The sequence below is a fragment of the Camelus bactrianus genome, chromosome 12 (assembly GCF_048773025.1).
Source record: "Camelus bactrianus isolate YW-2024 breed Bactrian camel chromosome 12, ASM4877302v1, whole genome shotgun sequence".
NCBI classification, from domain to species: Eukaryota; Metazoa; Chordata; class Mammalia; order Artiodactyla; family Camelidae; genus Camelus; species Camelus bactrianus.
This window is the reverse complement of record NC_133550.1, coordinates 25,718,189-25,741,648: the sequence shown is the minus strand read 5'-3', so window position 1 is coordinate 25,741,648 and position 23,460 is coordinate 25,718,189. Positions and strand designations below refer to the sequence as shown.

The 23,460-nt window shown below is 45.1% G+C and overlaps 1 protein-coding gene across 3 annotated transcripts in view; it reads right to left on the bottom strand.

The window, feature by feature from the left end:
- The window catches only part of RASSF3 (Ras association domain family member 3), a 121,665-nt gene that overhangs the window by 10,643 nt on the left and 87,562 nt on the right, over positions 1-23,460 (bottom strand). The window lies entirely within an intron of this gene.

Sequence of the window (23,460 nt, the reverse complement as noted above, 5' to 3'; positions counted from 1 at the left end):
ACAGATGGCCACTCTTCAGTGTTGTGGCCCCATGAAGCCAGGCATACCAGGCACCTGACTTGTATTTCTTGTACTTCTTCCAACAACCCAACCAAGCAGGCATCTTTACTCCAGATGAGATCAAGTTCTAGGAAGGAAATTAACCTGCCAGTAGAAACTTCACTGCTCTGTAGACATGCTGGAACTCACCTGAAACCTTGGTCCCGAAGCCTCCCTCCCACCAACCTCAGTGACTCCAACTGGGACCTCCAAGTACTCCACGGTTTTCTGAGACTTCCAAGTATTTCCACAGGGGTCCTCATTTAGCGTCTCCACGTTACAGACAGGGACACTGAGACTTACTGAGGTCAAGTGCCTTTTCCAGAAACAACCCAACTGGTTAGGAAAAGAAGCTCAATTTCCATCCAGGTCCCCTATGTTGTTTCCACTAAATCAAATAGGTCCCCACCGTTCCCGCCCGGGTGTTTGAAAACTTAAAGAAAGGCTGCGTAATCAGATTCAAACCAGAGTAGCAACTCAGAAAAGATGAAGGGTCCTAACAATCTTCAAGACAGAGAGGAAAAGAGAGGGTAATAGCTCAGACAGAGCACATGCTTAACATGCACAAGGTCCTGGGTTCAATAACCAGTACTTCTATTTTTAAAAAGTTTTTTTTTTTAAATAAAAGAAACTACCGTTTTAAAACAACAAACAAAAAAGAAAAGAAAAGAGGAAGAACAAGATTGGATGATTCACTCCCCAACCTTTAAAAGGTACCTCTTCTCCAGCCAGAGGCATCACTCCATCCTCACAGCTGGATGTTCTCCAAGCAGGCATCTGCCCCACCTTCTGCTGTGAGCTGGGGTTAGAGATGCACACGGAACGGCCACAGCAGGACTTGCAGGAACACTTTAAAGGTATACAGTAGCTCTAGATCCAATCAGGTCTCAAGTCCCTTAACTGTAGACTCCCAGAGGGGTGTGCTGACTACAAGTCATCTCGGTAACTTTTGGATTCCAACACTGTCCCCGTGAGGGCTGAGGGGTCAGTGGTGGGTGGCACTGGGGCAGCAGCAGCACAGGACAGCATGGTCACTGCCCAGTTGCAGGAACAGGCCTCCAAGTCCCTTGGGAGCCTTCCATCTGCCCATGTAAAACCCCAAAGCACTCTTATTTTTGGTATCACTGGTTAGGAGGGGGGAAAAAAACCTGTAGATAGAAATAAGCTTTTGTAGAAGCTTCAATGACTATTTCCAAGGAAACTTAAAACATGTCTCCTATCTCTCTGCTTGCCCTGCTCCTTCCAGTCCACACTCAGCCGCTACAGGCCACAGCTGAGGTAGAAAGTCAGACGGTCTTTTTTCAACATTCATTTTTCACTTTGAACTGTCTGAGGACTCTTCAAAGCATATCCTAAAAAGTATACAGTAAGAGATTTTCCGTTTCATGGGTGTGGGGTGTGATGCTGGCAGGGCAAAGGATGCTGTGGAAAGTGCCCTGGTCCAGCCCGGGTCTATGGCCAGCTAACCCCGTGCACTGGGCTACGAACCTCCCTGTCTGAACCCTCACTTCCTATCAAATAAAGGGACTGGAGTAGACATCTCCCCTGGCCTGATAGGGTCTGTTTGCAGAGTTGGCTTCCACTGGTGTGACCAATGGGACAAGGTGGTTCCATTCAAGCAATGGAGGAAACCAAAGGCTCACCATTAAAAACATACAAAACAGCGAACTGCGCGAATATTGTAGCCCTAGGGGTTACTGCTTAAGGAAGAAGGAGGAGTCTAAGGGGGAAGGAGGAGGGGCGAGGGGAGCGATTTTGAGCAAGGAGCAGCGTGGTCAAGTCATTTTGGTCAGTCCTTAATCACATGTCTTGGTGATGCTGCTGGACTTCTCACCCACCCTGAGACCCCCTCATGTTAGCATTCCCAGGATCTTGAGGAAAGTCAAAGGAGCAAGCCAGTCAGGGAAGAGAGACTCGCCCTGGGTCGTCCACATACGGATGACTCAGACGTGCGTGTGTAACAGCTCTCCCGCCTTCTCAGAGATTAAAAACCCAGGAAACGGTAGGAAGCAATAACAGAAAAGAGTTGGACCCAGAGGTCTCCAAGATCCCTTCCAAAGCTAAAAAATCTCATTAATACAAAATGAACTGGAAAGCAAATCCCAGAGAAGCAGCTAAAACCTAAAGGGCTGTGATCCTGTATTTTTTTAACGGAAATATAATCAAAACAATATTATATTAGTTTCAGGTGTACAGAATAGTGATTCAATATTTTCATACATTAGAAAATGACCACCAATGCATTGAGATAATTGACATAGAACATTGTATTTGTTTCAAGTGTACAACATAATGATTTTATGTGTATAAAAACACTCAGCATAGTAAGATTAGCTAACATTCATCCCCACACATGGTTAACTTTTCTTTCCCTTGTGATGAGAACCTTTAAGATCTACACTCTTTTCTGTGATCTCCTATTTTTAAGTCAACTGTAATTGTAGCAACTGTACACCGAGGCCTATTCATTCAGCAAATATTTGCTGATCAGAAGCTGTGGGCCCTGCCTTGCCCAAGTGGGGACGTCAGCCACCACCTCTACCCTCCCGGCACTTTCTGTCCAGCACAGGTCGAGTGAGGGTGAGGACTGTCAAAGAAAGGAGGCTTCCAAGATGATTACCAACCACGCTTGCTCCGAGGGAAGGAGCTGGCAGGAGAGGGAAAGCTCAGGCCCTGGAATGGAGGACAGTGTCAAGATCCGGGGAAAGCCTCCTGATTTGGAAAACTTCCAGACTGTTTACCCCTTTAGAAGAGAGTCCCCTCCCGCCTGCCCTCCAAACACAACGCCTTTGAGAACACGGCTGTCTTAGCAGGATGTGACCCAGAGGGACAGAGTAGGGACAAAACAGCACTAAGGTGAAAACAAGAAGGAGAGGGTTTAAAAAAGAAAAAAAACCCGTGCAGTGGGCGTGGAACCGATACAGCGAAGCACAAACATCCATGTTTAATTGCATGGCGAGCAGAGGAAACGGCCTGGGTGCTGGCGTCTGCGAACACAGGCGTCTGTGAACGCAGCCGTTATTGTTCTTGGCAGCCGGGGAGGGTATGATGCCATCATGCCTGAGAGCGTCTGTTTGGGAAGTTACAAGCCATCTTTTTTACAAGCCACTTTTCTCTTATAGTCCCCAAACCCTCCAATTTCTCAGAGGGAGAGTTCTTCCCTGCAGAATTATAAACCCAAGACACTTCTCTCGTGTTTACATCTAGCAAGCCCTGGAGGGCTGCGCTGGGGTTTGCCCCAGTTCCTGGGTGGGGTCACATCGCTGTTTTTACACCGGGTGAACTTTCATAAGGGACACGCCCTACCTCCCAGACACACAGGAATCCCAGGCAGTGTGGCCCCACCCCAGGCTCACGAAGCAAGACTGTCTAAGAACACACACACACACACACACACACCCCCCTGGGCAAAGGGTCTGAACACTGTTTATGCCCTTCTTGCTAACTTTTCTCCTGTAATTCTGAAATTGTACCAAAATTAGAGTTTTCTTCCAGTTTTATTAATATAATTGACAGACAGCACTATATAAGTTTAAGGTGCACAGCATAAAATATTTTTAAGTTAAAAATATAACAATAAAAAAGCAAACAAACAAAACATCTGAGAGTAACTACATGGGGGAAGGGGAGAAGAGAAAGAGAGAGGGGGAGAGGCACGATGAATCTGGCCCTACCACTCCCTCTATATGAGCCTAGTGAAGGCGTGTGGTCCATGGCTTAGGCATACTTAGGTCTGAATCACAGCTCTGCCATGTCCTAGCTGTGTGACCAAGGCAAATTACTTAACCTCTCTGAGTCAGCTTTCATCTCTTTAAAATGTGCAAGCAATATACTTTATACAACTGTTTGAAAATATAATACAACCTATTACTCAACAACTATTTATTGAGTGCCTATTGGGGCCTGGCTCTGTACCAAGCACTTAAAGCTGGGAGAGACCGTGTGGTCCCTGCCTTTCTGCCCTTTCTTGGCTCATAGCCTAATCAAGTTTGTCTTACTTCCAGCCCCACCCCCTTGCCTGTGTGGGGTGTTTTGTTTGCATCACATATCTCTTAAGAAAAAAACTACTGACCCTTTTTTTAAAAATGCAAATGGCATAGATACCCCAATTAAGTCAGGGACAATATATGCACCGTGCCCATGACAGGAGCACGACAGACACTCAGCTGCTCTGACTCCTGGCCAGTTTGAGGTCCAGCCTGTGTCAGTTGAGAAGGGTAAACTTGCCAAGTCAACAGGTGCCTTCTCTAAGTGAGGCTCAATTCCAAACTCAGGGATTCCTACTTTCCATCTCCTCTCCAGTTGCAGAAACAGGCAGTCACCTACTGATGTCCCAGACAGACTGGGGTACCTGGTGCAATACAGACAGAACAAGCACCAGCCTTATACTGTGTGCGGAATAAAACACCAAGCCCCCTTCATCCTAAGACCACACTTCCCTTGCAAATGGAATCCAGGGATAGCTCGAGCAGAAGGGAGTCTAGATAATGACTCCTTCACACGTCTTCCTTCCAGCCTCTGTTCCAGCAAAGACATCAAATAAAGTATCATGGACCCAAACAAAAGAGAAAAATCTTGTCTGGGAGAGATCTTTCTACAAAATCAGGGAGAGATCAACCAGCAAATCAAAGCAGCCTTGCGCATAAGCACAGTAGGAAGCGGTGATTTCCAGGAGCAAGCGAGCAAGCCACTGGGAGGGCTCAAGAGAAATTTTCAACAAGTTGGGTTAGAGGCTCCTGAACTAGATTTTAAAGTGTGATGAGCAGGGAAACACTGTCCTGAGATACCTTTTAGGTGTGCAAAGTGAAAACCTTGTGATGAATACAGGAAGGGCTGTCACACTGAGCTAAACCCACAGAGCCCCGAGATCTTTTAGGCTGAGAGCATGTATTGCTCTGCCCCAATGAATGCGTGTAGGAAGGGCCACCGGGGCCAGCTTCGTATTTACAGCCCATGTCTCTCAGACGTTCCTCACTTGTGGTACTGCGACCCCTAAGACATTAAAATAGGTAGAGGCGCTGAGGGCATCCAGAAAGTTTCCCCAAATGAGGATCAGCATGGCTGATACACATCAGCGCTATCCAACAGCATTATCTGCAAGGATGGAAACATTCTGTATCTGTACTGTCCGAAAAAGAGTAGCCACCAGCCGCACGTGGCATCTGAGAATTTGAAATGAGGAACAGAGTTCTAAGTTTTATTTAATTTTAAATCATGCAAATAGCCACATGCAGCTTATAGGACTCTACTGGACAGTGAGCGGTACTGGCCTGGAATGCGCGCAGGTGAAAATGAACAAAAAGGAAGGAAAACCTGCCAGAAAGCACAGCAGAATGCTAAGCTAAAGTAAAACGACAACTGCTCTGGAGCAAGGAAGACCTTCCTCCTGAAGGAAAGAACCAGAACTCCTGTTTCTGGGATGTTCGGCGCTGCTGTCCTTGACCTTAAAAGCACGATGTGCTGCTTGCTGCTGTGTTCTCATGGCACCAGGGTTGACAGTCGGCTGGGTGCCACGTCTAGAGACACATGCTTATCCTGGTGCCCGGCCAAGGCATGCTGATTCATCCCGGCCACTCTCCGGTTGTTCCCCCTGCCACACGGGAAGATTATTTTTTTTTTTTAATGGCAGGAGATAGAACTGGGGCTCCATTTCCATTTATATGAGGACTCAGGGACTCATCCTGCCCAAATTTAGCTTGTAGGCAACCTTTCTGTACAGCCATCAAAGACATTTGCTGTTCCTGTTTCCCAGAGCAAGGAAAAAGGAAGGGGGGATGTAACAGCCCCTTCACCCTCCTTGGTTCGAGAGATGCTGTTATCTTATGGGCAGGAAAAGTAAATGGACAAACAGAGGGCAGTAAGAGGGCCCGGGCGGAGCACACAGCACTGCCAAGCAGCACGCGCCCCACAAACCGCTCAGCCTCCAAGGTGCCCTGTGGACAGAAAGGGTCATCCCCCTCCTCCTCCACTACCCACCCTCACAGATTCCCAATGCACTTTCAAACATTAAAGGCTCTGAGAAGTCCTGCAGGTGACAGACCCGCATAAGCACACAACAAGGAAACTTGGAAAGAACAGACTTTTAATAGTGGTTCAAGTGTGACCTTCATTAATTATGAGCAAATGGGTACATTACACAGGAACAGATAATTCTTTTCTCTTATCAATTATTCACGTAGCGAGTGGATTCCGTATTCATTAGAGGATCCTAGCACACCCAAACCACATCTGTTGAACTCACAATTTTAAACCTCTTTGTCCCCAAGGCTACTTGTTACACAACAGAGAGAACGGCAGGAGGGAGTCTAGCTGGGATTTTAGAGGACTGCTAAAAAAAATGGGCTGAAAAACAACCGGGCAGCAGCCTTATAAGGATGCGATCCTGCACTGGTCTTCTCTTCCACGCACTGTGAAAGAGGCAAAGTGTGCCACCCCTTGCTTTTAAATTCTTCCAGCCTTTCCCCTACCATACACTGGGCCCGCTGATCTCTCCCACAGGAGCATCCTGTGCTCCCCGACCCTGCCCCCTCACCTTGTGACCCTCCTACTTGAGGCCACCCCACCCCGGAAGCCATCCTCACCACAGCAGCCCTCGCTCACCTCTCTCTCCTCAGAACCCCTACGCTAACCTATCAGTTCAGGTTCAGCATCTCGGCACCTTCTCCAGTGTTTGTTTCCTGTGTTTCTAAATCTTACTCCTGGAATACTGTGCTGGACTGAGCAGCACACTGGGCACCGAGGGGACTCCCTTCCTTTGCCATGATTCAGTCTGATCCCAGAGTCCACAGCTATCAAACTGCATTTGCAATCCATCCTCTTTTGTATCTCTTATCAATCTGCATCAAGTTTTTCTGTTTGCTTCTCAGAGCAGAATGCATCAGCACGGGCACACAAAAGGCCTTTATGATACCAGATACCCAGTGTGATACACTTCTGTTACCCATCTGTAGCATCAAAGAACAGAGTCCTTCAAAGGGGCCCCTCCAGTACCCCCACATTGCCGGGGCAGGGAGAGCAGGCCTGGGCCCAGCACGTTAATAAGATTAATTGCACTTGTGATACACATTAAACGTTTCATCTGGGCCTTCCATGACCTCATTCGTTAAACCCCCTGGTTACCAGCCTGCCATACCCTATATGGCTGTGCTTTTAAAACCGCGTCTCGTGCCAATCGTCAAACAGCCACTCGTTTGTTTGGAGCCAGAAAACAAACTTGGAGTTGGACCAGTCTCCCCAGCGTGCCCCAGCTGGAGGCCCCAACCTCAGGGCGTACCAGATTACACCCAGGCTTACAGATCCCAGTCTGACATGTTTTCAAAGGGAGTGGATTAAGATGCTATTCGTTTCTGAAAGGTGATACATTTCACAACTGGCTTAACCTTCTTTAAATTCTAGGTGAGCCTGGTAAGGAAGAAAGGAGAGATTATGAGAGGCCTCAGAGCCAAGCACATCCAAATCCTGCTAACCAGCTTTGATAATTAGAAAAAGAATGTGTCCTCAGGTGAGCCAGCACTCCTTCCCCCACCCACCTCTCCAAGGTCAGAATGGAGGAGGCAGTGGATTCTCAGGTCTCAAAGAAAGGTGTGGCCTCCAGGACTTGGTTTCTTTGATTACTAAGAGACCACTGGATTACGGTCCTTTTCCTGGCAGTAAGTTTTCTAAGATTCAGTACCATCTACAACACCACCCTAATCAGGTATTTACAAAGTCAGTCCACTGGGCAGTAGGAGAATTAACTGGAAAAATAAGCATAAGAGATGGCTGAGAAGCCAGGAGCAAAGAGAGACTGACGTGACAATGGCGAGCAGTGACTTGATGCCCACCCTAAATTCTAGATTAAAATATGTCACTGCTCAAGGCTCTCTGGGTCCCCCAGTAGCCGTCCACCCCCTTGGCAGAAGTTACAGTCACAGCTCTGGAAGCCACAGTCCCCCTAATTGAGGTGAGCCCAGCAACACTAGAGGCGATTACAAAGGTCAGAGTGTGGAGGTCAGGTCTGGTGACCACCACATCCTTGATGAAACCTTTGGCCACAAGGAGAGGTTCCAGAGAAAGGAAACAAGCAGGCTCGTCTGGAGAGAAGCCAGACCGGAAGCAGGAGGCAGGAGGCAGTTTTCCCATCTGGGAAACTCAGCAGGCTCCCACTCCACCGACAGCAGGAATCTGAAAACGAAGGGCACAGGCTTGCAAACAAAACATGTTGTCACCTTGCGAGCTGAAACCTCATTTGAACAGAGGATGCAGAGTCTCAAGAAAAAAAAAAGAAATGTCTGTAGACCAGCACTCCAAGAAGAACTACCAGAAGCAAGTTCATCCGAAAGGTTCTTGGGGTCTTCTTCCTTGCCAGCTGTACTACGGAGTCTAAGTTGCCACTGCGGAGTAAAAAAATTCAAAGCAGCTTAGGTTCTGTCTTCAGGCAACACAGAGTTTTAAAATGTAGATGACAGCAACCTGTTCAGGCTGACAGTGTCCAGGGAGACAGTCACATTCAGCTCTTTTAAGGCCTGGCTTTGTAAACCTTCGATTCTTGCTCAGTGCAGGCTTACTAATGCACAGGTCCAAACACATTTGCAGACATGGCTCTCGTACCATCTGAGGTGCAGAGATGGCACCACAGGAGTAGGGAGAGAATCGGCAATCCTTCCAAGCCACAAGACCAGACCTTGAAAGGTTTTTTTTTTTTTTAAGAGACAAACTTGGGAGTCTGAACGGGGGCCATGAGGCATTAAGCTGTTTCATCTCATTCTTGCTCTCATAAAATTCAACCCACCGCCTCTTCCTGAATTCTCCTCTCCTCTGCCATCCACCACACTCAAGGTGGCTTTTTTGACTAAGTCTGTTCACAGTCCTTAAACGGCATGGCTGAAGTACCAAGTGCACGGGACTCATTCTTCACGGGCAATACATGAAGAAAAAGAAAGACACCCCTCCATGGCCCTCCACTCTCAGAAGGACAGTGATCTTGCAGAAAATGGGCAAAGAAGAACCATTTCCATATTCAGCGCCACCGAGTCCGGTTTTATTGGTTTTATCAGAGGAATGGCCTTTCTCCTACCTACCAAGGAGGTGAAAGTCCCCTGGAGTAATTAAAGGCTAAGTCAGAGCAATTCATGTACAAATCAGGTGGATTAGTACCTTGGAGAGCCTCACATCAGCAGTGTGTAAAGAGACTCCTTTCCACAGAAATCCTTTCTTGCCCTCCTGCTTAGGCGCAGATGGGGTGATAAACATGCAGGTCATCAGGAGAATGCCAGAGGCTTGGGGGGAGTCGGGTGGGGGCCACCCAAAGGCAGACCAGAAGAGGACAGACTAGGGAGGCAGACCCCCCTGCAAGGAGATCGCCCACGGGCCTGGCGCCCCCGGCCCACCTCTCCCACCTCACTGAACTGGCCAGGGCTGATCCCACCCGACGTCCGGCCCTGGAGGGTTCAGGCAGTGTCCTAAGCAAACGCTCGAGAACTTTATACCTAGAAGCCGGGGGCAGGGGGAGGGAGGCTTCTTGGAACACCTCCCCCATTCTGCTTCCCTTTCCTTTCTGGTTCTTCTTCCAAAACCAGACAAGCAGAACCAGCCAAGCCAAATCCTGGAAGGGGCTGCGGGCAGGAGGGCGGCGGCAGCCGCATTACCCCTGCTCCACACCCCACGCCGCACCCTTCACAGCCTGACTCAGAATTCTAATAACTTGTAATTGGGGATCACCCTGGTCCCTGTTCTGCAAATAGGAAAATGGAGGCTTAGAAGAATGCAGGTGCCCGAGGACATGCAGTTAGCTAGTGCAGGAGCTAAGTGAGGTTCACAGCAGGTCTGTCTGACTCAAGGCCAAGTCAGCCAAGAAAGGAGGAGGGAAGAAACTGGGACGAGGGCGGCTGGTGGTGAGGTGGGGTGGGGGTAGCCTTGGGTCTGTGTACTGAGGATCTATTAACATGAAACCTACAGTTTTTAATGAAAAAAAAAAATCAGAGGGGAAACTGTACATCCAGTATAACAAACTATGTACCTGAAAAGTAGAAGGAGGGGTTCCAAAATGTTAAGAGAGTTTATGCCTGATTGGTGAGATTTGGGGCTTTTTTTTTTTTTTTACCCTCTCTTTCTGTACGAAATTTCGACAAAGACTTTCAAAAACTTCTCTAGTCTGTGTGACTGTTCATGGGGAAGGGGGCAAAGTGGGGAGTAAAACCTAGTGAGAGAAAAAAGACTTTCATGTATTAAAAAAATAAAATTAAACGACAGCCTTGGAAACAAAAGTAAACACAAGCAGTTTAGCACACTGCTAGAATAACTGAACACGCTTTGATGTGCCGACTGCCCTCGCAGGGCGGGCCACCCCCAGATAAACAACTCCAACGCTGAGAGCAGAGGCATCAAGGTGCCAAAGCTGGCACCTGCAGCCAAATGCACGTGCAAAGGTCAACGTATGGAATTGCCAGAGAGCGCAAACCAGAGGTCTCCCAGGTGAAAACAGGCCACTGCAGTCTGGAAAATGAAGACAGCTGCTCCCGCTATTTAAAAAAAAACAACAACCTGCTATTGCTAAGGACTGACAAAAGGAAAAGTAGCTTTTTTAACATCACCCTACAGTTGATCAATTTATAAATAAAAGCTACATTCCAGTTGCCCTGGAAACTGAATTGCCATTAATTGGGGGGGAGGGTGCAATGGTTTAAATTTTCTTCGCTGTGCAAGAATGTCTGTGTGGCTTGTATGACCTGAGGGTTCACACACCCTCCAGCTCCGTTTCCCTCCAGGCTGCACAGGAAGTCCAAGGCCTGGAGGAAGCGCCCTCCCGCCCCACCTTTCCTCCAGGCTAGGGGTCAGTGACCTGGCCACCCCACCGCCCCACACCCTGGGGCGGGGAGGGGGACGCAGGGAGAGGGGTAGCTCAGCTGGGAAGTGTGGACTAGAAAGACTGATTTGACGTGGAAGGAAGAAGAGAAACAGAATTTACTTCAATGAACGTATTAGGGGCCTGAAACAAACATGCGGATCAAGCTGTGCGTGCTTCACCAACGATCTGGACAGGAAGCAAGCAGCAGACACGGAAAGTGGAGGGTCAACCCACAGTATCCAACAAAGGATACTCGCCTGCTTAGAGCTGCATCCTTGTCCCCCGTGTGTCATCACCGAAACAACAGTGGGGGGCGGGGGGACCTGTTTCATCTAGAACACCTAAGGAAAGGCGAAGACAGGGACGGCATGGCACCACAACGTACAAGTTCTGCGCCAGATCCCTTGCACGAATGTGCCAGTGCTTCACCCCCTCACTGAAGCCACTAATTACCCCTCTTCACCTGGAACTTTTTCATAAAGTGAGGACTTTATGAAACGCATAACAAAATAAAACTTTTCAAACAGCTGCTTAAAGAATGTCCTAGAAAAGAAAGCAGAATATTGAGGTTTGAAAGGCATTTGTTCCCCCAAGGTTAAAAGAGGCCACTTTCAACTCCTGACCACAAAATCAATTCCAGGTGTGATGCAAGTTTTTCTAGGGTGTGTGTGACAAGTTAAAATTCTTTCAGTTTAGGACTTTACTTCCTTAAGAATAATTTTCCTAAAAAAAAAAAAATCAAAATTAAAACAGTCAAATTCCAAGTCCCCCTCTGCTGAGAACCATCCCCCAACCACCAAGTCTTCCGAGGCTCTGAGCCAGGATTGAAAAAGAAAGAACTGGAGGACTGGTAAACACCCAAGGCTTTCAGGGTGAAGGGTGCAATACCGATCTAAGGAAACGGAATCCTGGCCCAGGTTATTAAACAAAGGTCAGACCTCAGGTAACCTTCAAGAACACTTGCGGTAGAAAGCTTAACCCCACTGTACAGATGTGTGAACCGAGGTAGCACGTGAACGGGAAGCCTGGCCAACTCCAAAACCTTGCCCTCTCTACTCATACCAAATGACCTCTAGAATCCAGGAGAAAAATCTGTTACCTTGGTTACAATGAACAATGGCCACCTGAGGGCAGGTATTTATATCATGTTCATTTTGCTGACAAAAAAACTGAGGCTTAGTGAGATTAAGAGATTTAGAAAGTAAGGAAAGAAAAATGTTATTTACCTTAAAAGATCACTTTTTGGGGGGAGGGAAATAGCTCAGTGGTAAAGCAAGCACATGCTTAGTATGCATAAGGTCCTCAGTTCAATCCCCAGTACCTCCATTTAAATAAATTGCATCCCGTTAAAAAATAAAAAAAGATTTCTTTTGTTGATCAAGAGAACAACTGAGTTGAAAAGTCATAGGAGGTCACTAGTACAGGGCAGCGTGTGAAGCACTTCAGCCTTCTGTAGGGCAGAAGCCCAGTCCGCCTATGGATACAATACGGAACCACCGTTATATTTCATGCCCACGATACTGGGCCCTGTGCATGCCGACTGAATGGAATCCTAAAGGTCTGGTGTTTTTGCAGAGTCTTCCGCAAAACTCCCAGGAAGTTTCTAACTTTGCTTTCTCCTAAATTGATCTGTCGACCTGGGAAATAAACTGGATAAACTGATTATTCTCAGTTCCCAAAGGAATGAAGAGTCCAGCCTGTAATCTCTATTTTGCAGGGAAGGAAACAGGTTGGAAAATCCCCATGGATAGGCCTGCCCAGATGGGGTATCTGGTGACCAGGCTGAGACAGTCATGATTTCTCTTTCTCTCTTCCCCCGGGATTCCTGGTGCAGAGGCTCCCCAGGCAGCTGGGAACTTGAAGGGAAGCAGCAGGCTGCCCGTCATTACACCTAGCAATTGAGAACTTCTGATACACCCAAAACTCCATTACCTGGAAATGAAAATCTTACAGTTCTAGAATGCAGCATCACACCACCCACACCTTGTATCTGTGCTTATTTCTCTCTCTGAATGAAGGCATTTGAGTGAACACGCAGAGAAATTATAGTGATTTCACAGTGTCTTCTTACACGTGAAGTAATTATCATCTCACTGGGTTGTTGTAATGATTAAATGGATTGATGTGTGTGAGTGTTTGGCACAACATAGATGCTATAATTTAACCTGATTGATTTGGCTTCTGTCAGAAAGTTTTATAGTTTGGGGGTTTTTTTGGTTTGTTTTTTGTTTTTTTGAAGTATAGTAGATTTACAATGTTGTGTTAGTTTCAGATGTACAGCAAAGTGTTTCAGTTACACATATACATACATCTATATTTTCTTCTCTTCAGAATCTTTTCCATTAAGTTAATTCTTAATATTAACTTTGAGAGACCTCATCCGATTGCCCAGTTGGTACACATTCCTTTTTTTAAACTGAAGTATAGCTGATTTACAATGTCGTGTTAATTTCCAGTATTCAGGACAGTGATCCAGTTACACATATGCATATTCTTTTTCATTATAGGTTATTATGTGTTACTGAGTATAGTTCCCTGTGCTATACAGTAGGACCTTGTTGTTTATTTATCCCGTATAAAATAGTTTGTGTCTGCTAATTTCAAACTCCTAATTTATCTCCCCCTCCCCTTTCCCCTTTGGTAACCATGAGTTTGTTTTCTATGTCTGTGAATCTGTTTCTGTTTTGTAAATAAGTTCATTTGTGTCATTTCTCAGATTCCACATATAAGTGATATCATATTTGTCTTTGACTCACTTTGCTTAGTATGATAATCTCTAGGTCCATTCATGTTGCTGCAAATAGCATAATTTTATTCTTTTCTATAGCTAAGTAGTATTCCATTGTATATATACATACCACAACTTCTAATTATCTGTCGAAAGACATTTAGATTACATCCATGCCTTAGCTATAAATATTTTTTTAAGTTTTAATTCTTTTTTTAATGTTTATTTTTTTTATTTAAAAAAATTTATTTTATGGGTTTTTTTTTTTTTTTGCAGGGGGAGGTAATTAGGTTTACTTACTTATTTATTTATTTATTTGATGGTGGTACTAGAGATTGAACCCAGGATCTCATGCATGCTAGGCATGTGTTTTACCACTGAGCTATACCCTCCCCTCAAACATTAATTATTAATGTTATATTTTCACTTAGTGTTATTAATAACACCAAGTTTACTAATAGTAATAATAATGATGATGGTAGTCAGCCATCATTATAAGTTATCTGACATTCTAACCCAGAGCCATGTAAATTCTAAAACTCTCCACAATACTTCACTGCATAGAAAACTGAAATAATTAGCAGAAGTCTTCAATAACATTTCTGAAGTTTAATATCAGAAATGATCCTTTTCCTTAAATTTAAGAGCACCACTGAGAAGTAATGAGAAAGTGCAGGTATAAATCACATAGAATAAGCTTGCATTCCTGAATGGATTTCTATATTTTCCAAAACCCAAATTTGGTCACTAAATAAGATATGGCTAGGGTTTAGGAAAGCACTGTACTTTTTCCCCCCATCAGTCAGCAAGCACATCTTTGTTGGATTTTTCATCCTCTTCCCTTTATCCATGTACATTTTAGAAATGTGATTATTCTTTGAGAACAGTTTCTTCCTTTTGCCTATTGATTCAGTAGATAATCTCACAAGGGGCCTTTGTCATATACATTAACTGTGGTTCCTGCCTTAAAACCAGTTTCTCCAAAATGGCCCCAGGGGGTGAAAGAGGGGGAGGAGGAGAGAAGATGGGAGATTTGAAAAGAGAAGTACCAGTGTGGGAAAGATGGGGGTGGGGGATTCAACATTACATCTGTGCTCCAAATTTGGCTCTTATGTAATTATTGCTTCCAGTACTGGGCACTTTTTCCAAGAAAGTGGCCTGTCTGGGTTCTATTTAAAGCCTTGAGTTTTATAACAGAGGACATAATACAGTGTTAACATATAAAAGCAAAAATTTCCTGAATGCTTGACACTATTCTAAGCACTCTCCATGGATATCCAAAGACCACACACACACACACACACACACACACACACACACACACACACACCTGTCAAACCCTACCAACCCTACCTTGTTGCCGAGCCCTCATTCCCAGCCAGGCAAGATCCAGAACCCACCTCCTCCTCAAACACCATGCCAGGGACAGCAAGGAAGTTATATTCAACAGGGGTAAATTGTGGCCTCCAGCTGGAGCATAAAGACCCATTACACATGGAGACAACATGCAGCTACATCACAGGTTAAATAACTCAATGTTCCTTCTCCCTCAGTACACACACCCCCCGTATCTCCTCTTCCACGCTCTACTCTTTTCTCTCTAGCACTTACCATTATTTAATATATCATATATTTAGCTACCTTGTTTATTACTGCCTCCCCCACAAGAATCCAAGCTCCCTGAAGGTAGGGATTTTTCTATTCTGGGGTCCGGTACCTCAAGCAAGGCCTGGTACCCAGGTGGTGCTCAGTAAACACTGCTTAACGGAAGAAACAAACTGGTTTTGGTGGGCATGAAGTTCACGGAAAGGATTCTTTCTGAGAATCTGCTAGGTACCAGATAAAGCAGATGTTTTATCTAAGAGTTGCCACCATGGACAAAGAATGTCTCCTGCTGTATCAGGACACAGAGGATGTTGCAGCCATCAAGCCATCAGCCACTGCAGCTGCCCCCAACTGTGCACCCTGAGGGGATTCAGGATGGAGAAAAACAGGATACTGGCACTAATATTCAAGGTGCTTATCAAAGGAATGATTTCAATAAGCCCAGGCTCTTGCATCTTCCCTACAGAGAAAAGCACTTAATTCATTAACTTGAGATGTCTGGCTTTCTTTAATTAACGTTGATCTTTTGATGTTTCCGCTATCTCATTTGGGGGGGGGGGGTTGTTTGTTCTTTGTTTTTTGTTTTTTGCTTCTTGTTTTTTTGGTTTTTAATTTTTATTTATTTTTTGGAAAAAACGCCTATATATCCTGGCTCCTCCCTTACCTCTTTGAAACAGTCCCTCAGAGCTATCTAAGAGGCTGTCTCCTGGGCTTAAGTCCTCTTTGTGTCCGCCAAATAAAACATAATTCTCAACTTTTAGGTTGTGCTTTTTTTTTTTTTTCCTTCAGTCAACACCACTCACACATGAACAAGCTGAGTTGAACTTGTCACCGCTACAGTTCAAATGAGTACTGGGGCCAGAATCTGGACCCAACACTTCCCACATGAGAGCTCCTTCCCTCTATAAGATCATTCTGACTGTCAAACCCCAAACTTAGACACAAGCCCTAGGGACACACATTCATGAGTCAGGGGCTCCGAGATGTTCCATTAACCAGACCATGGAATTCAATGTTTAACAAATTCAAAGACAGGAAGCTGACAGGGTGAGAAGGCCAGGTGACTGCCTCCCAAGTCCTCCAAATTCAAGAGTCCAGAGAGGAGGCAGGGAAGGAGAGCCATGTCCTTGACAAGCCCTCCACAAGCCAGATTTCCAAACCAGAAAGAACTGCTAGGATGAGACAAAGGAAAATCAGCAGGAATGAATTTTGCTCAAAACAAAACCAACAGTTTCCCTGAAAGGAAGAGATTTTCCAGAAACTTCTCCATTTTTTTCTAATTTCCAAGTTTTCTGCCTTGAGTGTGTATTATTTTAGTCATTGGGGGAAATCTGTTTTAAAAAGAAATTCCCCTGCTCTTACGAAGAAAAACAAATGAAAAGTGTCACCATTTATTTTTAAAATGCATATATATTTGTAAACTATGCCCTAAAAGTCAAGAAATTAGATCAACAACAGACTATTAGCTTTACTTACAAAATGTGAAGTTGTATTTGTCCCTCACAGCTAACAGCACCAAGCCAGGGTTGGGAGCAGTTTTCTCAAGATACAGGCCAATACAAACTCCTCAGTCTTCGTGGAACCAAGCAGGACCTGATGGAGCCTTCCCAGGACAGACCCTCCCCCATCTCCTCTGCTCTCATTTCTCTCTGAAGTACCCAGATAATGGTATCTGATGCACACTTCCTGCATTGTTTTACAGATGCTAAAACCCCACCAAATGGAAGATGTTAACTCCTTGATGACCATGAACACTTAGACCCCAGACCTAAAGGAGCCAGAGGATTGATAACGTTACCCACTGTGACGTGGCCCCACGACCTCACCATCAACCAGTCGGAGAACTGTGCACAAGCTGATCATGTACCCTGGGACGCCAGTCCCTCACCCGGACTTTAAAAGTGCTTCCCTGAAACCCATCAGAGAGTTGGGCTTTTTCAGCACTAGCTGTCCAGGACTCCTTGTCTACTACCTAACAATAAAGGCTGCATTTTCCTTCACCCCAACCCGGCGTCAATAGATTGGCTTTACCGCGCCCAGGGAAGTGGATCCAACTTTGGTTCGGTAACATTCACAGCCTTAAACACAATGAGACAGCTCTTTACTTGTTTCCTTTAATATACGTATTACAGACTCTCTTTTGCCTTCAGAGAGCCCGTACTGTCTATAGACTGTGTATCTACTTTTACTTTAAACTAAACACCCCACACCTTTGGGTCTCTCTCCCTCTCGCCTTTTGAAATGGCTCGCAGTCTGCCTATGGAGTGTGTATCTCCTAAGCCACTCTCCCTTCTGAGTGATACGGACTGCACTCTGTCTATGGAGTGTGTATCTTCCGGAATAAACTTGCTTTCACTTTAAAATAAAATTTTTAAAAAATGTAACTGGTTAAGGAGAATGGAATTGTGAGCAAGCAGGAAGGAAGAAGTGTTTTTCACTAGTGTAATTATTTCCTAGTTTTCCTCTTCTGGAAAATTAAAGGACTTGTTTCCAGCAACATTAGGTTAATAATTCTTAGTGTTTGACTTTTCAAATTTTGCTGTATTCTGAACTGTTGCAATACCTCCACCCCTCCGCACAACACACACATCCAGTGGGAAAGTGACAAGGAAAATAAAGACTGTGACTTACTTATATTGTGAAATTCACAAACTTCAAATCAAAATAAGGTACTCCACGAAAACTGATCCCACCCTTATCTCAAAGCCAACTCTTTCGAGGGTGCTCAGGGCTCAGGACACACACCCTTTGACATTTTCATTAGTAAGAGAATGACCACAGTGCAGGTTTAACCTAGGAGGAAACTAATCTTATCAGGAAATTACTTAGCATCTCACACTGTTCCAAAAATATCACATACTTGCCCCACTTCACCTCTACTCCATCTCCCCCCCCCACCTCCTCCCCAGTAAACAATCTGTTTATCAGAAGAAGGCAGCCTCAGAACCACCTCTTTCTAAAAACATTAAATATGTTGTGAAACTAGATTCTCCTAAGAGCTCATGGTCACTGACCCACCTGACTTTCATGCTTCTCTTCCACAATTTGTAATTACCAAATTAATTCTTACATATGTAATGCTCTGCTAGATTGAATGTTTGTACCTTGTCCAGGTTACCATGCTAAAGTCCTAACCCCAAAGAGATGGCATTAGGAGGTGGTGCTTTTGAGAGGTGGTTGGTTACTCATGTGGAGCCCTCACAACTGGGGTTAGTGGCCCTACAAAAGAGACCCCAGACAGCTCCCTCGCTCCTCCTGCCATGTGAGAACACAGCAAAAATATTGTGAACCAGGAAGCAGGCCCCACCAGACACTGAATCTGCTGGTACCTTGATCTTGGACTTCCAAGCCTCCAGAACTGAGAGAGTAACGTCTGTGGTTCATACGCGCCCCCCAGTCTACGGTATTTTGTTACAGCCCCTGAAAGGACTGACACTCTGTAGACATGTTCTGTTTCACGTCTGCGTTTCAGTCTCCTCCACGGACGAGCCCACAGTTCCTTAAGGAATTAGCTGTGTCTGTCTTCCGTCGCCTCAGGAAACAGTTGCCATCACACAGATTACCTCATCCTCATCCTGCTGGCTCCTCCAGCACCATGAGGGTCTCTTTTTTCCATGAAGAACTTTTTAAGCCATAGACAAGTCTTATTCTTCTAGAGAAACACTGTCTTTTTAAAGAGTCCGTACTGTCTGCAAGCATCGGATTTCAGCCACATGTTGATTTTACTACTTTAAATTAGGCTTCCAGACATCTCACTGTCACCCCCACACACACACCAAGTACTGCCTAAATAGTGCCACCCACACTTCCTACCACAGCTGAGCACAAGGCAATGTCACTTTTTGGAGGCGGGTAAAGTAAATGCATCTCCCCTAGCCTCCTTCTGGACTATAAATGCCTTGGGGGCACACTTTCCTTCTTCCTCAGTGCCGAGCTCAGTTTCTGGAACAGAGGAGATGCTCCACGAGGGATGGGCAGAACGTGGAGCAGGTAGAGCCTCCCTAAGCACCCTGGCTGTCTCTCACACACACACACACACACACACACACACTCTCTCTCTCTCTCTCTCTCTCTCTCTCTCTCTCAGGACAGCAGCAGAGGCAAGGCCACGAAAAAAGATGCTCAGTCTGGTAGAGAATCCAAGTACCCTGTCCTATCCTTTTCCCCTCTAAGTGATTTTACTTTTACTTTATTATTTTTTTATTGTGGCTAAATAAACATAACAAAGAACCTAACATTCTAGCCATTTCTAAGTGTACAGCTCAGGGGCATTAAGCACATTCACGTTACTGTGCAACCATCACCACCGTCCATCTCCAGGATTTCATTTTCCTGGAAGGAAACTGTATATCCACTCAACACTAGCCCCCCCGTGCTCCCCTCGCCCCAGCCCCCTGGCAGCCAGCCTTCTACTTTCGGTCTCTGTGAATCTGCTGAAGATTCCAGGTGCCTCATGTAGGTGGATTCACAGGGTGCTTGTCCTTCCGTGCCTGGCTTATCGCGCTTAGCATGACGTCTTCATGGTTCCCCCGTGTCGCCGCACGTGCCACAATTCTACCCCAACTTTGCACTACTCCTTTGTTGACAGCCTAGCATTGTCCACAAATCAAGGGACCAGTTTCAGGAAATTCCAGATTTCCCAGCAGGCAAACAGGCCCATTTCTCTGGTCAGGTTTTGCCTGAGTGGGTCTTTAGCCTGGCTTCTCTTATCTCTGGGCTTATAGACTCAAGGCTCATGTAAACAACTTTCACTGTACAAATCTGGGGCCACGCACTCGGCATTTCCCCACTGCCAGAAGAGAAGAGTGTTTGGTCCTCTTTATCTTTCATTTCAACTACTTTTGGGAGATCTGGAGAATGGAAAAAGGAAAGCAGAATCACAGGCAATTTTGGAATCTCCTCTGCACTGTGAATTCATTAATAGGATCTTTTTTTAAACACCCTTGAGGCAGCACTCACATACCATAAAATGCACCCCCTTGATGCGTACAAGTCAATGGTGCTAGTCTGTTCACAAGGCTGTACACCCACCACCACGATCCGACTTTACACTTTTCATCAACCCAAAAAGAAACCTTGTACCCATTAGCAGCTGAACCTCACCCCTTCCCATTAATACCATCTTCAAGTTTGTATCTAGTTGATAGAATTATACTCCTTCCACATCCCCCAAAGTATTTAAAGGTCCCATAAATACTTGTCTACTACCATCAAATGCATATATACACATACCACAAATAATCTCAAAAATAATTCCTTCCACTAAACACTGTGCTCAGAAATTTTGTTGCTAGCCATATCCCAAGATTTCTTCCTCCTCCAATAACTTGAGATTCTAGTTAGAACTAAAAGAATTTGATTAAAAAAAAAAAACTAAATGTATGTTCCAAAACAAACTTTTTGTATGTTTTGTTTTGTTTTGAACAATTAAATCATTTTAAAGCAGTAACAGCGCCTAAGATAAGCATTTCAGGATAAGACTCCTCTCCAGCTCGTCCAGCGCTCTCCTGTCCCCTCCTCACCAGCACCATGCGAGATTAGATCTGCTCACTCGTTCTGTGGAGATGCCTGCCTCTCTCCCACCAAAAACAACAGTAAAGGCTATGAAATGACACTTCAATTGCCAATGTGATTTAAAATTCTAATGCTGCGTCCTCTTAAATAAAGCAATACTAAAGAAATGGGACATCAGAGCTTTGAAAGGCAAATTATTCACTTACAATCAGAGAGCGAAATACTAAATTAAAAACTTGTGAGCATTCTGTAGATTTCAAAACCTCTGTGGATCAATACCAGTGTTGCCTAGAGGAAGGCATGGGCTTCGTCCATAAACCAGTGTTGAATTAAAGACCTACCCTTGCCCCCACTTCACTTAGGAGCTGATTCTTCCTGGCACAGGTACTGGTGTCATTTACTCTTGACGGTCAGTAAACACAGCATAGAAGTAATTTTTTTAATAGCATTCACAGACGCTAATGCCGTAACAAAGGTGAACATGACTGAAATGATTTACTTGGAAATGAGAGGAGGCAATCTTGGTGAATTTGTTCTGAGTGGAATATAGAGTGTTAATTAAAAATTAACTCTTGGCAAGATCATCGTGTCAAGGTAGAAATGACTCCTCCGGGTGCTACTGATTGGCAATCTGGCACCAGAGCAGCAAGATCCTTTTCCAAAATGAACTTGCTTGTCATGCAGGAAAGGAAGTCCACTAACAGCTGCCCTCCACCAACATGCTGATCCCCGAGGGTCAGCCTGAGCTGGGCTCCATGGTCATCATCCCTGGACATCATTCCATAGACATGCTGCTGGTGGCTTCAGAAAATGCCAGGACTTCAAATATAAAGAGAATTATGCTGAGAACTGTACACTGAAACAAGGCTGTCCAAGCACCACACAATTTGGTAACATACACATGTGATGACCCCGGTAACCCTGACATAACTCTGTCATATATTCAAGGACCTCTCCTGGAGGTAAGAGGCAGCAGAAGGCAACACTAAGTGAAAACTGCAGAGGCCTGATTCGTCTCGGCACCGGATGGTCCCCGGGTCTAAGGGCCACTCAAGCACTGGCCAGGCAAATAAATTCCTCTGCTTTCTCTACAAAATGGACATAATGCCTGTAAAACCTCGGTCTGGAGATGGGTCAGAAAAGACCGACCACCTGCCATGAAGAAAGCACTGAGATACGTATGTATATATACAGAAAATTTTTAAATGAACTTCTTAAAAAAAAAAAAGTCAGAGTTTGGGTTCTATAAAGCAAAGTAAAAATGCACTATCTATTCAGAAATTATATTATTCTAGAAACCGGAAGGTTACAATGTTTATACAATGAACCTCTAATTTATAGCTAAGATCCCACCCTTCCTCATCTCTATGCAGTAAGTGAAGAAAGGGAAACGGCTGACACATTGAAAAGCACGGTAATCTAATACCTAACCACTAACTAGTCTGCTGCTCCAAGTTGCAGAACTACTGCCTTTGCACTTCCAACAATGCAAAGCACGAATGTTTAACAATTTACACATAACAATCACCAAGTCGACAATTAGACATTAAATGATACCTTAAAAATAGCTCTCAATATATGCATCTTAAGGCACCGTGGTCATAATAATTTTTCTTGCCTCTCCAAATATCCTAGGCCTTAAATTAGGTAAGCTGCCAAAGCTCCTGACATTTAGTCAGCACTTTCAAAACATAAAAAAGAGGGGGCATCAGAGAGAGGCACAGCCTGTTAAGAGACTTTTTCTATTATTAGATTTAAGTGTCTGCAGTGCAATAGCAAATCCTTAATAAGTTAGCTCTGTATATGGTTATACAGCACTTTCAAACACCAACCTCAAATCTATTTATATCAAATGCAGCCAAGCACATATAGCAAATACCTCTTGGAAACGTCCCTAAAAGCATGTTGAGGCATCAGTGTCAGTGGCACTCCAGGCAGAAGGCAAAGAACCAGCCACACACACCACCTTACATGACGTGCCCAAGTCATAAAGTCTGCAGAACAGTGTGACTCAAAGTAAACACCCAGTGCAGGGACTTTCCAGTGCTTGTTACCTGTAGCAGAAATGTGTAAGAATCTCTGAGACATCCAGAATAGCAGTTCTTTTTAGTCCAAGTGCTTCTTTAAGGTGCAGGAAAAGGCAAGACCCCTAAAACTCCTTTCCTAGTAAACATCTCTTGGGGTGCAAAGGCAACTTTTTACATTAGCATGTGGAGGACAACTCATTGGTCAGTATGGATTAAATATCACAATTTGGTCTGTCGGCTCCTAACTGTACACATGGCGCGGGTCACGTGATTAAGACATGGGGGCGGGGCCGCCTCCGCCTGGCTTTGAGGCCTGCTTCCTCATCTGCTCGGAGAGGATCAAATCTGCTTATCAAACAGGCAAAATGACATCAGGGAAGGTGGGCCAGCCGACACAGTTAAGATCCACAGGCTTGAAGAACAGGATGAATCTAAGGTGAAATTAAAGGTACTTTGAAGGTCTACACTTGGGATCTGTCTCTCAAAAACAAAAAAACTGCGGAAGTGTATTATCTACATGAACGAGAGGAACAAATGGTCCCACTCTATTTTGGGCTGGTCCAAATGCCTAAATTTGGGGAGGCCTTATGTGAAGAGCAATAAAGTGGCAAAGAGGGACAGCTCAAAAGGGATCACTGAAAATAACACGAGACTACAGCGGGGGTGTTTGTTTAGGGTGGGAGAAAGGAAGGCGAGGGAGAGGTGAACACCGTCTTCATGAC